We start from the raw sequence: 17,924 nt of genomic DNA on the forward strand, positions 1-17,924 counted from the left end.
TGTGTGTGTGTGTGTGTGTGTGTGTGTGTGTGTGTGTGTGTGTGTGTGTGTGTGTGTGTGTGTGTGTGTGTGTGTGTGTGTGTGTGTGTGTGTGTGTGTGTGTGTGTTTGTGCTTCGATAAGCTCTCGCCTAGGCCCCGCAGCAGTGTGCCCAAGGCATCCAGGAGTTGAGTATGCATTGTGCAAAGGTGTGTCAGCTGAGTAGAGGTGTCCACAATCAAAAAGCTCAAGGATGGTTTTCTGACAGTAAGATTGGCATTTGCTTAAAAATACCAGTTTAATACTTTTTATTTCCACATACCATAAGAATTTGTTTGAGCTAATGTATGCGTCCTGACTCTGTGTTGGCATACTTTGTCTTTATCTGTTGCTTCTTTAGGAGGCAGGGGATGGGCTGCAGGCGGAGGTCCTGTCACCGCCCGGTGCAGTCAGCAGGAGATAACAGCTCGAGAGCAGAGGTTGACCACACTGGAGCAAGACCTGGATGCTGCTTACAGCCAAACCACTGAATAGAAGCAGGTACCGGCTGAGACATGTACTCATGTGACAGTTAGAAACGTTCCCTATATATGAATTAACCAATTAAATTCACATACATACAATCTCAGAAACTATACTCATTATTTCTTCTCATATTCTCCACAGCAGGGCAGAAAAGTAATGGACTACTGCATTGAAGATGGATCCGTTGGAAAGCTCTGTAGAGAGAGGCTACGAAGGCACAGCAGCGAGCAGCTGGAGGCCCTCAGTAGGATAGCGGTACTCCACTGATACAACACCCTCAGCCCAGCTGCTGCAACCTAAGTAGGAGCTCACACATGAGACTGGAACTACTGCAGAATCTCTGGTATGGGAAAAAAATTTGTTGGTTCCTCTACCTAAATAAAAAAGTATTGCGTAAATTGCAATAGTTCAAGACTTTATCTGCCTACAGCATATTACACTTCATACTCTGTTCTACCTCTGCTGCCATTCTTCCCTGTCAGGTGGGGAAAATATGTCCTAAATATGAAAATAATAATAATCAGACAATTCTTCTGCTGTCAGTTCTTGTCAGTCTCTAATGTCTCTGAGAAGAGGCTATTGAATTACAAAATGAAGAAATTAAGTGAAAGAAAACTGGGATAAAGGAGGGGAGTGATGGTGACAGACTTTCATGTCGGGTCAGCTAGCCTCCAGTACTGGCTTTAATATATTGCGCAAGACAGTTACCCGAGTGCGTGATGTGGCAGCTGCCTCAGCCACTCCCCTGCAATGAAATTGCCCACCAATTCACAGCCCGAGGCCTTTAGTGCAATGCATACCCCTAATCTACACAACATACTTACAAACCCCCCTCACACTAAACACAAAAACATTCCAGCATGCATATTAAAGACTTTTTACATATGGATGCTCATAAAAAAAGAAGATCTGTAAAAAGGTAAACAACGGGAAAGAAAGTGAAGTTTGAGAAAGACAGGCCATAACAAAATACGCTACTTTCAAAAAGTAAGTGTACCCGGTAGGAGACTTTATATAACTCTACACACTTGTCAACACTTGAAAGTGTGACCCAGGAAAGCGAAACCACATAAACAAATGTGTCTTTAGGATGTGTGTCTGTGTGAGAGCGCATATACATTTGGTTTTGTATACAGTGTTTTTTGTGCATCAACCCAGGAACAGGCAGAGGGAGAGGACTTTGTTGTCAGCAGGTGGGCGTCAGCAGAGGTGGTGCCGCTCCAGAGAAGAAACCGCAGAGCTACAAGTACACTTTATTCCCTATAGAGTTTTGAGATTAAACCTGGTGTATATTTCCATTTTACAGAGCTGTAAAGATTTGAATTACCATCAGACTTCAGGATATCCTCTGACTTTGAAAACGCTGCTGTGCTCACAGACACAACTTGGGGCTCACAGATGTTTTAGCACCGTGCCTCTTGCTGTCCTGTATCCACCATTCCCCCACCCTCCCGCTCATCCCCTTCTACTCCATCCATCTGGCCTGTGTGTGGGCCAGGCGCTCAATAAGCGGATCATTTCAGGTCGGGGCCCTTGTGTGAAATCAGATGTTTAACTGGCCAGCTGAAGTGGGATGGGAGCATCTTAACCAGCACCTTGCCAAAGGTCTCATGTTCACTCAGCCACTGGGGCTGCTGTGAGTACACCCGCCACCTGCCAATAGGCATTAGGGAGGATTTAATAATTAAGTGATAGGCTGAGGACTAAATTGGGTGTTTGTGGGCTGGCTAGCCACCCCTAGGTCCCTACAGCCATGCAGATAGGGGATTCTAATTGCCAAGAATATTGATCAGCCTGGCGAGGGGGGTGCACAGGGAATTCACTAGTTATCGATTAGCTGTTACTGCACCTCACTTGTCAATGGAAGAGGGAGGTGAGCATTGGAAAGGCCCCCGGGCTTTTCCCACAGTATCCCTCAACACCACCAGCCCCTGACACACATGCACATTCAGTGACACAGCTTAATGGGATGAAAAGACTCCCAAACTTTCCTCTACCTCCTCCTTGATATCAGTAAACCAACTCATTCTTCACTTTGACATTCCTTAGGTAAAACTGAGAGCAGAAAAGGACTTTACAGGGTTATAACTCGCAGCTTTTTCATTTACTGTTAAAGTGACACCCAACCTCATCTTTCTCCCTAACCTGTGCTTTTTCCTTTTCGTACAACCTGACACCCTGAGTTTGTAAAGCCTCTGACCCATGGCTCTGGTCCTAGTTAATGTTGAGGGGGGAGAGGGGACTGAGCTTGCCTCCCTTCCAATATTGAATTAGTTGCTTCCCCTGGCAGTAAATAGGCCTTATATTTCCATCACGCTCCATTGACACATCACCATCACAGGGCAGGGCAGCCTGCCGTACATAACAACACTGTTCATGCAGAATTACTCAAAATGCTCTCATGAAATGTTAAAGCTCTGGCCGGTCAGATTGAATCTGTCACACATGCACACATTTCCGTCTATTGATTTGGTTCCATGCATGACATACTTACAGCACTTTAATTTCCTACGACCGGATTGAATAGTGAAGCAATCAATAAGAAGATGTGTTGGAGTCAATTCTGGTAGGTTTCCAGAAATAATTTTTCCTACAATGCTGACTTTTAAGGTTGCCATTTAAAGGTTGTTAGAAATTGTGGTAAAGTCTTTGGATTCAGGTGGAGTTTCTGAGGAAGGGAGTTGGGGTTAATTTGGCCTGAGCAAGCGCTACACCCTGAGGGAGAACTGAAGGAAAGTATGGAAGATGTAGTGAAAAATCATAAGCTCTGATCTTATTTTGCACGATAATTAAGGATACTATCCATGAGTATCAATAATCCCACTTTTATTCCATTTCCTATTTTTGCAACTTCCTGTTCTCTCAACCTCTGCTTTTATTTAGATGAATTGGTTCATCACCTAAAGCTTGTTGATGTTGGTTGCAGCAATGTGTTTGATTCTTACTCAAAGGACGCTTGTGAAAAAGCACTGTGTAAACAAACATACAGGTGACTTACATATTTTCTCGATGAACAAAAGATGGATGTGAAATTGTTTATTGTTATTTAGTTGACTCAGTTTGGTTTTTCCCTGCCATCTTAGCTAGTGTTTTATATTGGCACTGAAATGAATTGCAGAAGCAGTGAGATGGTTTGCTGCACAGCGGTCTCTAACCTGAGTCATTTAGAGCCTATTACAAAACATCAATATATTGATTGAAGCAAGTGTCTCAGTGCACTGCTCTGTAAACACACGGTAGGTTCAGTTGTGCATGTTTTATCTGCTTGAATCTTATCAGGATTTAAATCTTTCATCTTCAATTCACTTAATCGTGGCGCTATTGGCTTTTGAACCAAAAATTCCACTCACTCTACCGTCGTTATTGTTGGTCAGTATTTTGGACAACGGTAAAAAAAAACAACTTGAACACATTTTAATACATTTTGGTTTTAAATCTGCCTCACATGTATTGAACGTTCTGCAAAGTTAGATCTGTTTGATTTTTTTTTCTGGCTCCCAGCCAATCTACAAATGTAAATGCTTAAGGGTGTGTAAGCTACTTTAGATTTGAACTTTCTACAAATCATGAAGCTTGTGGTCCGTTTGCCAGATTGAATAGCAAACTAAGGCCAGCCTCATGCACCGTGAAACAAAGCAGCAGGAGCAACAGGTCAGAGGGAAATTCAATTAGAGGCAAATAAATAGTTACTCTAGACAAGTTCTGACTCCGCTCACATCCAGGACCAAAGATGGTTCCAGAAATACTAAAATGTCAATCTTATCTCCAACTTTTGTGTTTCTGCAGATTTTTTATATACATCATATATAAAATGTTGTGTTAAGGTTGCATTTGTGGAATCAGTTATAATGTAAATGTTCAAATAATAAGATTAATTATTTCAGGATCTCCCACGCTTCTTTGTTTTGGATTGAATATTCTGCATGAGGTTGGACTTTTTATTGTATTTTACCTATTGGACAATATAATCAGTAGAAACCATAGTTTTTTGATTTCATAATGAAGCATTTACACAAATACATAGCAAGTTCGTATCAACCGGTTAATTCCAAATCATATCATTTACAAACATTAAATATAAAGAATTCATTTAAAGACATTACACCTAATCACGTTGATCATACAGGTTACTTATATACACATAAATACAGATATTACACACTAAGAAAATAGATTTCTGGTCTGTGTTTATCTGATGATATTTATCACATCCAGCAGCACCTGTAAAGTGCGCATCATGTTTTGAGTTCGTATTCCCATTTGAGGGTCTGAACTGTGGGATTTCCAAGGTCATTTTGTCATCTCTGAAGGGGGATTGTTCCCTCGCGCTTGTCTTCTGATTGAAGCCCAGCCACAACATTTATACACCACTCAGAGTCACCCTCCAGCCATGCTCACAAATTGAATTAGTTTCAGTCTAAATTTGTGTTTCTAAACTAGTAATTATTTTTTAACCCCAGAGGAAGCCAAGAGAAATGAGTCAGATCTTCACAAGTCATGAAATTTGACGATATATGATTTTACACCAACCAAAGGGACACCAGCCTGAAGCACAGCAATTTACCAACCGTTCATCTGTTAGCAAATTAAATCACACCACATTTGACATCTTTTAGAAAGTTAGATAAATCTGATGAAAAAGTTTCTCTCTCAATTACCATCTGAAATTAATCTCCTTAATCCCAATTTGATCTCTTTCATGCATATAAGAGGTATCTTTCATCTGCCCACCTATGTGCTTTAAATCTCCGCCACAGAGTTACGATGGAACGTGACTCTCAAACTTAGTCCTACGTGAAATTCCGACACCCATGCTGCTCCAGGAGATATGGAGATGATTAGAGGAGATGAGGACAGAGGGGCGTAACTGACAGGCGCCCATTATTTCTCCCTGTAGCTGGTGGAGGACTGTAAGCAGTCTCCAGGTGTGTGTGACTGAGCTGCAGAGGCAAGGTATGGCTCTCAGGATATGTATGGCTGCAGCAGTGCGAAGCAGAGCAGGAGTCAAAAAGCCTGAATAACAACAGTTTTGAACTAAAAATATTTATTTATGTTGATTATTGAAACATGTTTCCCTTTCTTTTTTGATCTGTTGTATCAAGAACCGATGTTGCATATTATAGGTTTCAAGTAAAAATGAATATATATTGTGTGTTGTGAGCACATGATTGTGAGCACAGCTTGTGAGCTGTGTGCATGATTTGTTTGATATGAAGGCGCATATGCTCGCAATAACTAGCAATGACTACTGCTATTGTTGGATGAATCTGAAAGTAGTTTGAGCTTCTTGTATTTAATTGTCTTAGGGAGCAGACAAGTGAGAATTTAAAGGGAAAAAATTAATAACTCAGTGGTGGAACATCAACATTGCAGCTGTGTTCATATGTTCGGGCTTCTCCGGGTATCTGAATTCGGCAAAATCAGACCAGCATGTTAGACAGGGCTGCACAAACAAAGACACTTCTAAAAATATAAAACACAAGAAGACATGGTTTTACTTAAAAGGCAAAGAAACCAAATGATCTGTGTGTTCTTTTGCAGGGAGTAATCGCTGGGCTGCAAGAGTTGTATTTGTTATATCCGATTGGCAGCAGAGGAGTTTACAACTGATGGAAGGAAGGCCAGCAGGAGAGGACCAGGCTGAAGGCCACTGGCAGACAATCACATGGTGAGTTGCAAATTCAGACTTTGGCCCAAAAGATGCTCCCAGCATCTGATCAACCAACACTACAGTGGTAGTGATCAGGCCTGGTCATACACCAGTCCTCTGCTCTTTAAGCAGCACTATGACCATCCATTGACCTAAAAGCCCTGAGCACCTCCAAGATGTGAGTGCTCTATAATAGGAAGGAGAAGGAGTCTCATCCCCTTTCTCAAAGAGCTCCATCACAGACCCTTCTAGTCATTAGTGTGGACCACACAGCTTTCTTCTCAAGAACAGTCGTAACCTCCAGAGGTCACACTGGTCACTAATTCTACGCCACAGGCCAGATCCGATTATTTTGTCAAGAGACTCTTAGCTCTGCCCTCTCTCTGTATTCCTTAAAGCTGATTAGATAATGAAATCTTTCCCTGGACTCAAGGCATCAGTATGCCTACATATATTACCAGCTGGAAAGGTTTTTTTTTTTTAACAGACCTCAAATTCCTCATCGTTAGTATTGTGTTAGGTATATAATTGTTTTTTTGTGGAGCTTCAACTGTACATATTGCTGTACTTTCTCCATTCTTTTTATTGATGTATGTGACTGTGTGTGCATGATTGCATAAATGTGTATTTCTCTGTATGTGTGTGTGTCGACTCCTGAGCTAAGAGCACATATCTGGCTCATCTCTAAGGCCTGGCGTCAGCCTTCTTAAGTGCTGTCAATGTCACATGGTAACAGCAGCACTGCAGCCTCTTAATTGGTTTAGGAAAAGCATCCTTGTCATTTTGCGGTCAGTAAACTCCGCTAGAGAAAATGAAGTCCAAGCTGCTGCCACCTCCTCAACCCCCACACAGCCAGCCTAACAAAAAAATAATGATTATGTGCCGTGTATATGTGTGCGTTCGCTGTCTGTTTTCACTTTTAGCTTTTAGAAATAATTGCTGTTGGTTGTGTGGCTGCATCAGAGGAAGGGCATTAATGATTCTCACTGGCCGCGAGGAAGCGCTGCGCTGCAGAGGGCGGGGGGAGAGCAACACATTTTCTGTAACTGAACATGTGTGCATTTGTGCCTGAATGTGTTTGTGTTTGGTAATTTATTTTTAGTAGTTTTGTTTCCTCATTTCGGCGTGCAGTACATATTGTATGCAGCCTACAATAATTGCGCTAGCAGTGAGGGGAGAAATGTCTGAATCAATCAATCTCCGAATGACTATAATACATGTGTACGTGTGTGTTTGTGTGCGCTGCTGTCCTTTTGCACGGATTACTTGGTGAATGCTGCGAGAGGATGATCAGACTGGGAGCACACCAGGGTTGCTCTGCGATCACACAGGGATTATGGGGGATGTGGAGCTGTAGTGCTTTCCAGGGCCGCCTCCAGTTAGGCTCATCTCCGCCACGCTCCCCTCACACACACCACTTTAATTGCCTTTGCTTCTTTCATTACTTTTATTGCCTCTTCTCTGCATTGCCTGCTCCCTGGGCTTGTGGAAAGGTCATTGTGATGGTGGTGATGTGCGCATAGCCTCCACCTCCCTGAATAGCAGGAAATGGCCGTGGGGCTGAGGCAGGGGGAACGAGTGACACCCAAAGGTAGCCAGTGACAGGCTTTGCAGTGATGTTTATCACAAAGTCTATAAGTGTTTTTCAAAACAGGTCGGTTTACACCAATATTATACTTTTTATTGCCCAGAAACAATGTCCCTATAATAGATCCTTACTCCAACTAGCTGTATGTCAATTATGATATTAAAACGAATAACAAGTAAATGCATAATCATCATTAAAATGGCTTTTTCAGCTGAGACAGAGATGGGGCTGTGCAGGCAGTGTTAATGTCATTGGCAATATATTGGTTTGGAAGCAGTGAAGAAGAGACAGCACAAGGATGGGGATATGTTTCTGCTTTGTTGCATCCCCTGTGCTCAGTGCTAAGGAAAATAAAAGTATGTGGTTGGATCATCAAGTGACTTATAGTCTGAATAGACGTGCAATAAAGTGTGTCTTCCCTGGTCAATTCAAGTTAGTTTTCCCAAAGCATCTTCCTGATAAATAGATACAGAATTCCTGTAAAAGCCAAGTACACATATGTTGTATTTCTAAAAGCATTTGTCACATTTAATGATATTCTAACAGCATGAGAATCATACTCATTTAGAGGGCTCAGATGTTGCTGACTTGAAGTTGATATGTTTTGTTAGATGTTTTATTTATTATTGCCAATATACGTTTGCAAGTAACCATTGCTCATACTGTATTTCATTATGTTTTCTCCTCCTTCAGGCACGTATGAGTGATAGCAGGCTTGCAGCAGAGCTTTGTCTCCAACATGCAGTGGCACAAACAGTCGGATAGGAGTGTATCATTTTTCGGGTGCTAAGGTATAGCTATAACGGTAAGGTAGTCCAGGCCAAACAAAAGAATATACCCATCACTCTTCCACAATAATTAGTCTTGTAAATGTCCCCCTTGCTTCCTACTGCCCCTCTGTCTCTTCCTTACAGTTTAACACTCATAAGCTTGAGTCTCTTTAAAACACAACTACAGCAGCTGTTTGCTGTAGATATTGTTTTTTAAATTATGTGGCTCCTTCTGTATTTAACTCCCTGTCTCTCCCTCCCACTGTCCCCACCCAGAGGTTTTGTGTTCAGTCAGAGGCTCTTGTGTCCTGCAATGTAAGTAAGGCGTCAACACACACACCACATAACTGCTGCGGTCTTTTTGTACTTGAAGAGTAATTGGTTTTTATCCCAACAACAGCTAATGCACATTTTATCATATCCTTACATTGCTGCAGGCGAGCAAATGAAAAACTGGCATGGAAAATAAAAGAGCAAAGCACGAAAATCATCCATCCCCGCCAAGAAAGAGAAAGTGGACAGAGGAGAGTTATATTTATGTACAGTATGTGAAATGCAGTGCACTTTGGGTGTGTGTACATGTGTGCATGTGTGTTCAGGCACATGAATCCACCTGCAGCAGGGCGGGGAAGCTCAGCAAATTGAGGTCAGTAGACTTAAAGCTGAGCTTGATGAGAAGAGGATTGAAGAGGAGGATATCCAGGTATACACACAGAGATTAAAGTGGGGGAAATTTTAAAACATTGCCCTTCAATGTCAAATTGTTGCATTTGTTTTTTATATATAGGTTATTTATAACAACTGCACAGTATTTTAGCGTCATGTACATATGTATTTCTTAAAAGGCCTATTTTGACTATAATGCAAAGGAAACTTCCTGAAACTTTAAACCAGAAGAGCTAAATGAAAACTGTATTTCTCAACTTGCTGGTAATTCACATTTTACACCTTAAATGCAAAGTAAATATTGCAGTGTATAGCAGTGTGTTCTGTTTTGAGCAGCTCAGGGTAGACTCTCTCTCTGATTTCTACAATAGACACTGTGCAATGATCCTTATTAGCTGTCTGGCTTCTTTCTTCTGCATTCTTTGACCAAGTTTACTGTACTAATGCAGACTCAGACATGACATGATTTGCTGGCTTTAGCTCTGATCATTTTACTCTGTTCAACTAGATGGCAAAACCTCAACAAATCTATCCTCTCTGTTCTGTGACCACATGTTCTCTGCTCTTGCTCTGTCCGACTCCAGAGACAGCGTCGGTGACAAAGCAGTGAACTTTCAGACGGAGCGAGAGTGTTTCTGGAGTGGATCATCTAAAACACGGGTCAATACAAACACTCACCAGCACATCACAGACAGTATCGCTGAAAAGCAAAGCTGCTGCATAACTCCTAGGATTTTATCGGCTGTCATGTTGATTTTGCTTGTTCTGGGATAAGCATTGGCCTCAGTGTGTTTGTGTGACTAATGGTCTGTGTTTTCTGGCTGTGAAATCAGCAGCCTGAAAGCCCTGAACAAACCCCCCCCCCCCCCCCCCCCCCCCCCCCTTGGGTTGTGCCTCTACGATCTGGGCTAATGCCCCAGCACATTTTGTCTCCGCTTTACATAAAACCATGTTTAGCACTCCTCTCCTCCTACACCCAGAATGACCCCCACTGTAACCTGCTTCAGCCTGGCCGTCCTGTGTCATCCCCACCTGTGTGGCCCGGCCCCGACTGATGGCTAAAACTTGTTAACACATTTATGCAGTTAGTCGGAAGATGTTGGGGGTGGCAGAGGGAGTTGATGATCAAAGGACAAGGTGCAGCTGAGGAAGAGGTCTCACCTCACCGGCACAGTTTGAGCCTCTAGAGCAGACAAACTTTTCAGCCAACTGACCCAAGGATATCCGCTCAGACTGACAGATAGTGTTTGATGAGTTCACCGAGACCACACAGGATCCTTTTTAAGTAAGCATGCCACTCGAGCGATGTTAATAGTAAATGGTAAAGTTTGCTAAATCAAAATGGGAATTTTATGTGTTGCCTGGGAAAGGTTTATGTGTTTGTGGAATGGTGCCCCACAGTCAAAGCCATCATATTTTTGTCAGCCAATACCGCCTTGCTTCAGAGTAAGCCAGATTTGTGTTACCTGGCATTTGCCTGCAATACATTCCTGCCTGATATCCTCTCAGATTGAAAGCAGGAAAATTGGGGCTGATTGAAGGGATAAGTTTTGCCTACAGTAGGACAGAGTCAGAGTGAGAGCAAAGGGAAAAGATGTGAACCCAATCTGCCATGTGTTGACTGTACTGATTAGGGGCTTGTGCTAAGAAAAGTCCCTCTATCCTCTCATTCCTTCTGTTTACTTTGAGCCTCAGCACAGGCATCACCGCAACCAGGAGTGCTCTCCTCACCCTTCTGTTCTCAGCTTCCGCCATACACCTGCATCACTGGAAGCACAAGTGCTCCTTTGTATGCCAAACTAGTCCAGTTGAAAAGATGACAGCTTAACTGGGGCTTGAAGGAGTTTATTTATCCATTAGAGAAAGTGGAGTAAGCAATGCAGTTGCTAATAAGATCTGTGTATGTCTGAATATTGGCAGATTTACCGTGGTCTGACAGCTTCTCATGTGTTTATATTTGTGAGGACCAGTGGAGAGCTGATGCAAACTCAAAGCCCATTAAGGGCCGCAGGGTGTGTGGAGCAAAGTACAGCTAGTGTTTTGGGACATTTAAAAGCCTGCAGGGAAGCGAGAGTACAGAGGTGGGCTGAAAGCAAACCAGAGATCCTGGGAATAACAATAAATAGATAAATAAGTGGATGGAATGGCATGAGAGAAGCCGGGGAAATAGCACATCTATTCTCACGCGGCACGTTTGTTTATTTATGGCGTCTGAAGGCCGGGTCTGATGCCGGGTGGTGGCTGGGGAAGCACCAGCACAGAATTTCCCTCTCAGAGCTCAGCTCCCTAGCTTTTATTAAGTGTCATTACCAGTACTTTCTGAAAGCTGGCCAGGCTGAGACCTGACATCCCCTCTAAAGATAGTTGGCCATGCATATGGATGGATTTCTGATCCCTCTTATCCACCACTGAGGAGAGGGAATTAGGCCAGCGAGAAGGAGAGCGGGGGGCTTAAAGGGTGCGTCCATATCTGACTTAAATGCCAAAGATGGAGCTATTACTTCAATTGAGGGACATTGTTCATGCTTGGTTTGTTGTTTTCCTTTTATGAACGGGTCATGTACACCCATGTCTAAGCGAGCAAATACATTTTACGCTCTTGTATTTTCATTTCGGCCACTTACACAACATACCCCACAATGCCATTTTAAAATGTGCATTTCCATTTGCATGGTGTTCATTAGCAATTTGCTCTTCCAGTTCACCTACTTTAGTATGCCCCTTGATTGACAGAAGGGTGGGGGGATTTTTCTGTATATTTGTATATCAGAAATGAAATATTCATATTGTACGCTTTTCTGAGCAGAAGTTATCTAGATTCAGTGTAAATGGTACTTGGGATTAGATTTTCACCGCAGATTGCTGTTATTAAGGGGGAAAAGGCTACTCCTTTGAGTAGTCATCTTCCTGGGAGGCAATCTATTTCTCTTTCGAGCAGCAAGAGTGCTGGACAGGGCTCTTAATGCACTGAAGCAAAAGTGCTTTGGTCCACAACCTTTCACGCCTTGAGCTCTCCTTTATGTGATTGAATGGTTAATAACTATGAGTCGCCTTTTAAAGCTGTGTGCCGTTGGTCCTTCTGAGGCACTTCTCTTCTTTTTGTCTTGTTTGGCTGCTGTACCTGCCCATTGCTGTGTCTGCCTGCACATCTACTTGCCCCAGATGCCAAGTCGACTGATAGCCCACCTCTTACTTTTGCCTTTGTCTCTCGCATGACTTGCTTCTTGTGTGTCTGTCTGTCTATCTTAGTCTGTACATCAGAATTTTGAGGGCTTAGGGATCAGCTTTTTCATTTGCTACTTCATCTTTCTCTCTTTCTATACACATTTACAAAAACAGACTCTCACACACACACACACACACACACACACACACACACACACACACACACACTCGCTCACACAGCTCATTAGCCCATCCCACGCTCACAGCTCTGGCAGAATGTGACCCTGCCTAATTGTGTACAATGCTCATTTGTTCTCGCTGCATGATGTGACGATTGCTTATTTATTCTCCTCATGGCTCCCATCTCACATTAAAATGATTGACTCATTTCATTCACTGCACATTTTCAAGCTTTATTCGATAAGCTCATTTCCCTTGGAGTTCAAATCCCTCATTTTCCCATGCTTAAAAGTTATAATGTTACCGAGGCGCATTATTATTCATACTCTGGATTGTTTCTTTCAGCTAATTATCTGTGTTAGGAAATAATTTTGCACGTGTGATTCTGTTTATTCCTGTGGAATTGAGCTGCACAAAAGGGCAGACATTAATGATGCTGTTGGAGTTGCTGAAGAGCCAATTGTGTACACAAAGCCGGCAGACGCGGTCAACAAGGAGCTTAACAGGGATTGGGACACTGTGGAAGCTCAGCCATATAACCAGAGAAAATTTGCATTCTGTTCGAATTTACATCTGGTTAGAGACCTGTTTGTACAAATAAAAAAGCCATCGATCATGTAATAAGGGAGTGTTTTAACACAGAAAAGAGCATAACAAGTGATTGCTGATTGGGGATTTGGGCAGCATTGTTACAGAAGGATTTAGCCCTTGTTATTTTGCCAACTGACAGTCGATGTTTTCTCCCCCCAGCTACTGTATATCGACCAGGCCTCAGTGACACAGCAGCTGCTGGAAACCTGCTCAGTGCGCTGGAAGGTCAATTCAGACTGAGACTTGCGATAGTGACGAGCAGAACAAGATGTGATGGGCTTAGGTCACTAACCTCATACATACGAGGCGTCATTATCTTTTCTTGAAACTTTTTTGGTACAAAGATGCCTCAGAGTATCCGAAACGAAGCAGCCTAATGTTTAGTTAATCTTAAACGGATTTAAAACTGTTTTGTTTTGCCTAAGTTTGTGGTGTGATGCTGGTTGATAATATTTAACATTTCTAAACGTATTTACTTATACAAGGAACATGCAGCGATTTCTTTCTGAGCTTACATAAAGTTGAAGGCAAAAAACAATAAAAACTGAAGTAGCAGAGGACGACATTCCCTGACTTTTAATACCTACTATCATGACAAAATATTCATAATGCAACCAAGTAGTTATTTGTCCAACTTTGGGAATCCACCTCCAGAAATTGAAAAACCTGACCCTAGGCATCATCTTGTTTTACAGCAAAAGTCAAAGTTAATAGCTAGAAATCCCTTGTTTTTAGCATCCCTATTGCTCTTTGATCATCTATGTATTGCATGTATTGTCTGAATTAAGTCTCTTGTGCTTCAGCTGTGCTCTGACTTCAAGAGGCGTTTTCATTAGCAGACTAACATATAGTGTGAGAAGCCTCCGCTGCAGATCTCCCCAAGCCTCTGTTTGCAGAGTTGAATTTTTGCAGATGGATAGCACTTTGATCAGATCTCACCTTTCTAATACAAGGGACAGTTTTCTAAGTATGATAGGCACTAAAAACAAAAGAATTGAAGAGTTGGTTAACCTCACCAAGTTTTCATGAAATATTAACTGTACTACACACGAGCTCTGTACAGTTTTGTGTTGTTGTTTAGAGGCTTGATTAGTTAGATGGTCAATGCAACTTTAGTTATACTTTCAGTATACTTCTAGTAATACTGAAATACTAGTCTTGAAGCAGTTCTACTTGAAAGGACCTCCCAATTATATTTAATTAGAGACATAGTTAGTGTTTAGTACATGGGAGGTAAATAAGTGATGAGCTAAAATAAATGATATATATTTTGTATGATCAAGTTGCTGTAGGTCTATTTATACAGATACCAAATGTAGTTGTACTTGTTGTGTTTGGAGTCAAATACAGTAACTATTCCACCCCCCAAAGCCAATGTAGTAGCAAAATCTTATCTTAATGAATATGGGCAGATAGACAAGAAATTGCAGCCGAATAAAATAATGATAAAGGCATCTAGACCCTAACAAGTCTGCCTTTGTTCTTCCACTCCACCCACCACAAGCTGGCTGTGTGAAAGCAGGCATTGTTGCAGCTTTGAGGGCAGCTCTGAGAGTTCCATGCCCATCGGCCTTCAATCACAAGGGATGTCTGAGTTTGACAGTATAAAGTCTTTCTTCTAGAACAAAATAAGACCCCTAAGCAATAGTGGATGAGCTGTTAGTAACCATGCAGTCCGCAGGGAGTGAGACCAAGCATGGTAGTACAGTATACACAAAGTGTTGGTTAGGGATAAGACAATGGACCAGTAAGAACATTACTGCGTGCTGCAAAGACTCTTACGTTTATTTCTTCTTTTACTCACAAAGGTAAACTTTATCTGTATTTCGGTTGGTAAAATCCAAAACAAACTTAATAAAAAAGCAGTTAATATTAAAGTATTTTATGCAAAAATGGCCGTCATTGGTGGTTGGAACAGCTAATGCCTTTTTTGTTGCAGCCTCCTGTCATTTCACGAGTTTGTTTGTGCCTATCCCTTATTATGTTTGACTTTTCAGAAGGTGTCAGTGAGGATATACCATGCGCTCACACAGAAGACCCAGTCACAGGGTCTTCATAGGTAAGTTATTCACTAACTGGCAGCATGTAAGGATTAATCCCAGCCTCACAGGAAGAGGACACCATCGGTTTCTGCCTCGGCCAAATCAATAGGCAACATTCTTTGTAGCACAGCAGTCAATACGCCACACTTAAGGTGTCTGTGGAAACCAAAGAACACCAATAATTGTTATTAATGTATTGGATGTCCCCAGGCATTACATTTAGAGGCAGTCCCCATCGAAAAGACATTCAACCATCACATACTGTACAAATCCCATCAAGGCCTCCGAGGCTCTAGTAGCGCCTGTGAGTGGACTTTACAAGAATGTTAACACACAATAGCGGAGACCAATACAATCAAGTCTTGTGGAAATTCTGGGGATTTTTTTCATTTCTGTCTGTTCATTCCTCAACTTACTTTGTCCTATACTTTTCCATCTGTCTCAGCTGGACTTTTTGTTTATGGCTATTTCAAATGTAACCATGCTTTAAATGGAAAGTGCTTTGGAGTAGGTTGTGTTGATTGTAAGTTGTTTTTGTAACTTTCAATTGCCATTAAACTTGATTTAAAATAGTGCCACCTGTCATTGTGTCCGTGACAAACTGTATTTATTATTATGGTTCATTAATAAAAAAGCATACTGTTGATTTAATCACCAAATGTTCCTTGTCTGACTTGAATAGATGTTTTAAATCATATCCCATCAGTGCTTATTCAGTTTCACACAACAATTATTCACAAAAATATGCAGTGTTTTGCAAGGACACAACACACAAACAGGCTTTAGTGCACTGATTCGCACCACCTATCAGACTTTGTATACAAAGCCTCTATCAATGCAAGCGGTGAAGGACAGCCAACAACAAGCATACATTGCCTCCTGCTTCTGTCATAAACCACATGTGGGTTCAGAACTGGTGAAGGTAAGGGACTACAGAAGACTGTGTGGGGGGGGGGTAAAATTCAAAATTCAATCAAGTGAAGGCCATCTCCAGCAAGGTAACATGGAGTGGAGGGGGGAGATGAGGGGAAACTCAGCTGAAGTTTCCACTGGGCCTGCTGTGCTCCTAATGCAGCCTTGGATGTAATTGGGTCCCAGAAGGCTGTTCATTATCGGGGGTGAGCGAGGCAACAAAACAGAAAGGGTTGGAAAGAGAAAGTAAATGTCTCATTCTTTGCTCAGTGCCTCCGTCCAGGCACCATTAAGGGACAAGAGTTAATTAAAAGAGCAGTTGATGCCTCTGTTTTTCTCATCAATCTCACTTCTGGTCTTATTAAGTTTGTAATGACAGCAGAGCTTGTCCCTGTCCGCCACCAGACACAACAAGGCGGGGTAGGCGGGGAAACAAGGCGAAAGCGGGGCACCTAATGTGAGGGACAGCTCGTCCCCACAAATCTCATAGTGGTCAACAACAAACATTCACCTTAATCGCTCCGTCTCATCTCAGGGTGACCACATGTAGACGTAGAAGGACAGCTGTACTTTATTTTGGGTGTGGCAGGAGAGCCCATTTAAGAGGCGTGGCTTTGCACCCTAATCCTGTGGCTCCCATCTCCACCGCCTCGGAGGCCATTTTAATTCCCTCCATCATTACAGGGACCATCCCTGGAAGGCTTTGGTAAAGGTGACTGCTGACACTGTCATTCACAAGGACTATTTCAAAATGTCAGCCCGTATACCTCAGATTTGTCTCATTAAAGTTGGTGGGGTCCATTATATCCATCCCTGCCTTCGCCTGCCACACTCAATCAAGATGACTGGGAGAATTGAGGTGGTCGAGGGGACGCTCATAATCATGCTTATTTGCATGAGGGTTACAGTGAGACAGACACTGACCAACAAGAAAGCACGGCTGCCCAGAGATCCAGCTAAGAGAAAAACACTGCTAGTTGTTCTGCACTACGTTGGAAGAAATCACAGGCAGGCCAGCATCTTCTTTTGTCATTTTCCTCCAAATTGATGCCATCTAGTAAGAGCTGTTTGAGCTAAGAGACATCAATTAATGTCAACCTAACTGTGATGAAGAAACTGGAACACCAGGCTTTTGTGACCTGAATATTTACATACAGCTTCAATAAAGCCAAACACAAGATCCACACACATATAGCCCGGCACTTCATCTAAAGCGTATCAGCGTCGTTAAGGCTGAGGGGTTTCAAAGCCCAGGGATCACTCATGTAGATGTGTGTCACATGTGGGTTTGAGCACCTGAGTGAGGGAGGGACAGACCCAGGCTTTTTGTTTCTCTGATCAGTTTTTCTTTCCTCAGCTTGCTATTGTGAAGCTGACAATGAAAACAACCATTCCGGGAATTTCATTTCAGTTTGTGCTGCACTGTATTTACATTAACACATAGTGCTACAGAGGCCCGAGACCCCACACACCTCAGGTTGTGAATGCACAACAGTCAGCTGTAAGGACATTTTAATTCATGTTAAATCCTTTCCAAATCAAGAGTTCAATGTCTTTATCATCTATCTTAATTTAGAAGTTGTATAGCTGATTGACAGAAAGTAACTAACTTTTACTTTTTTATATCATCACAAAAATATAAAAAGAAAGAAAACTTCTTAAATTTGAGAAAAAGAATATCAAACAATATGTGGCTTCAGATTTGTGTGGATTTTCTGCTTGAATTGGTCATATGAAAGTGAAAGCACCATCTATTTGGTTATGTTAGTCGGCTGGATAACAACAACAATTGTAACAGAAAAATAATTTGTCATTAATCAGCGTTAATTATTTTATGTCAACAAAAGTATTTGTTAC

The sequence above is a fragment of the Eleginops maclovinus genome, chromosome 4 (assembly GCF_036324505.1).
Source record: "Eleginops maclovinus isolate JMC-PN-2008 ecotype Puerto Natales chromosome 4, JC_Emac_rtc_rv5, whole genome shotgun sequence".
NCBI classification, from domain to species: domain Eukaryota; kingdom Metazoa; phylum Chordata; class Actinopteri; order Perciformes; family Eleginopidae; genus Eleginops; species Eleginops maclovinus.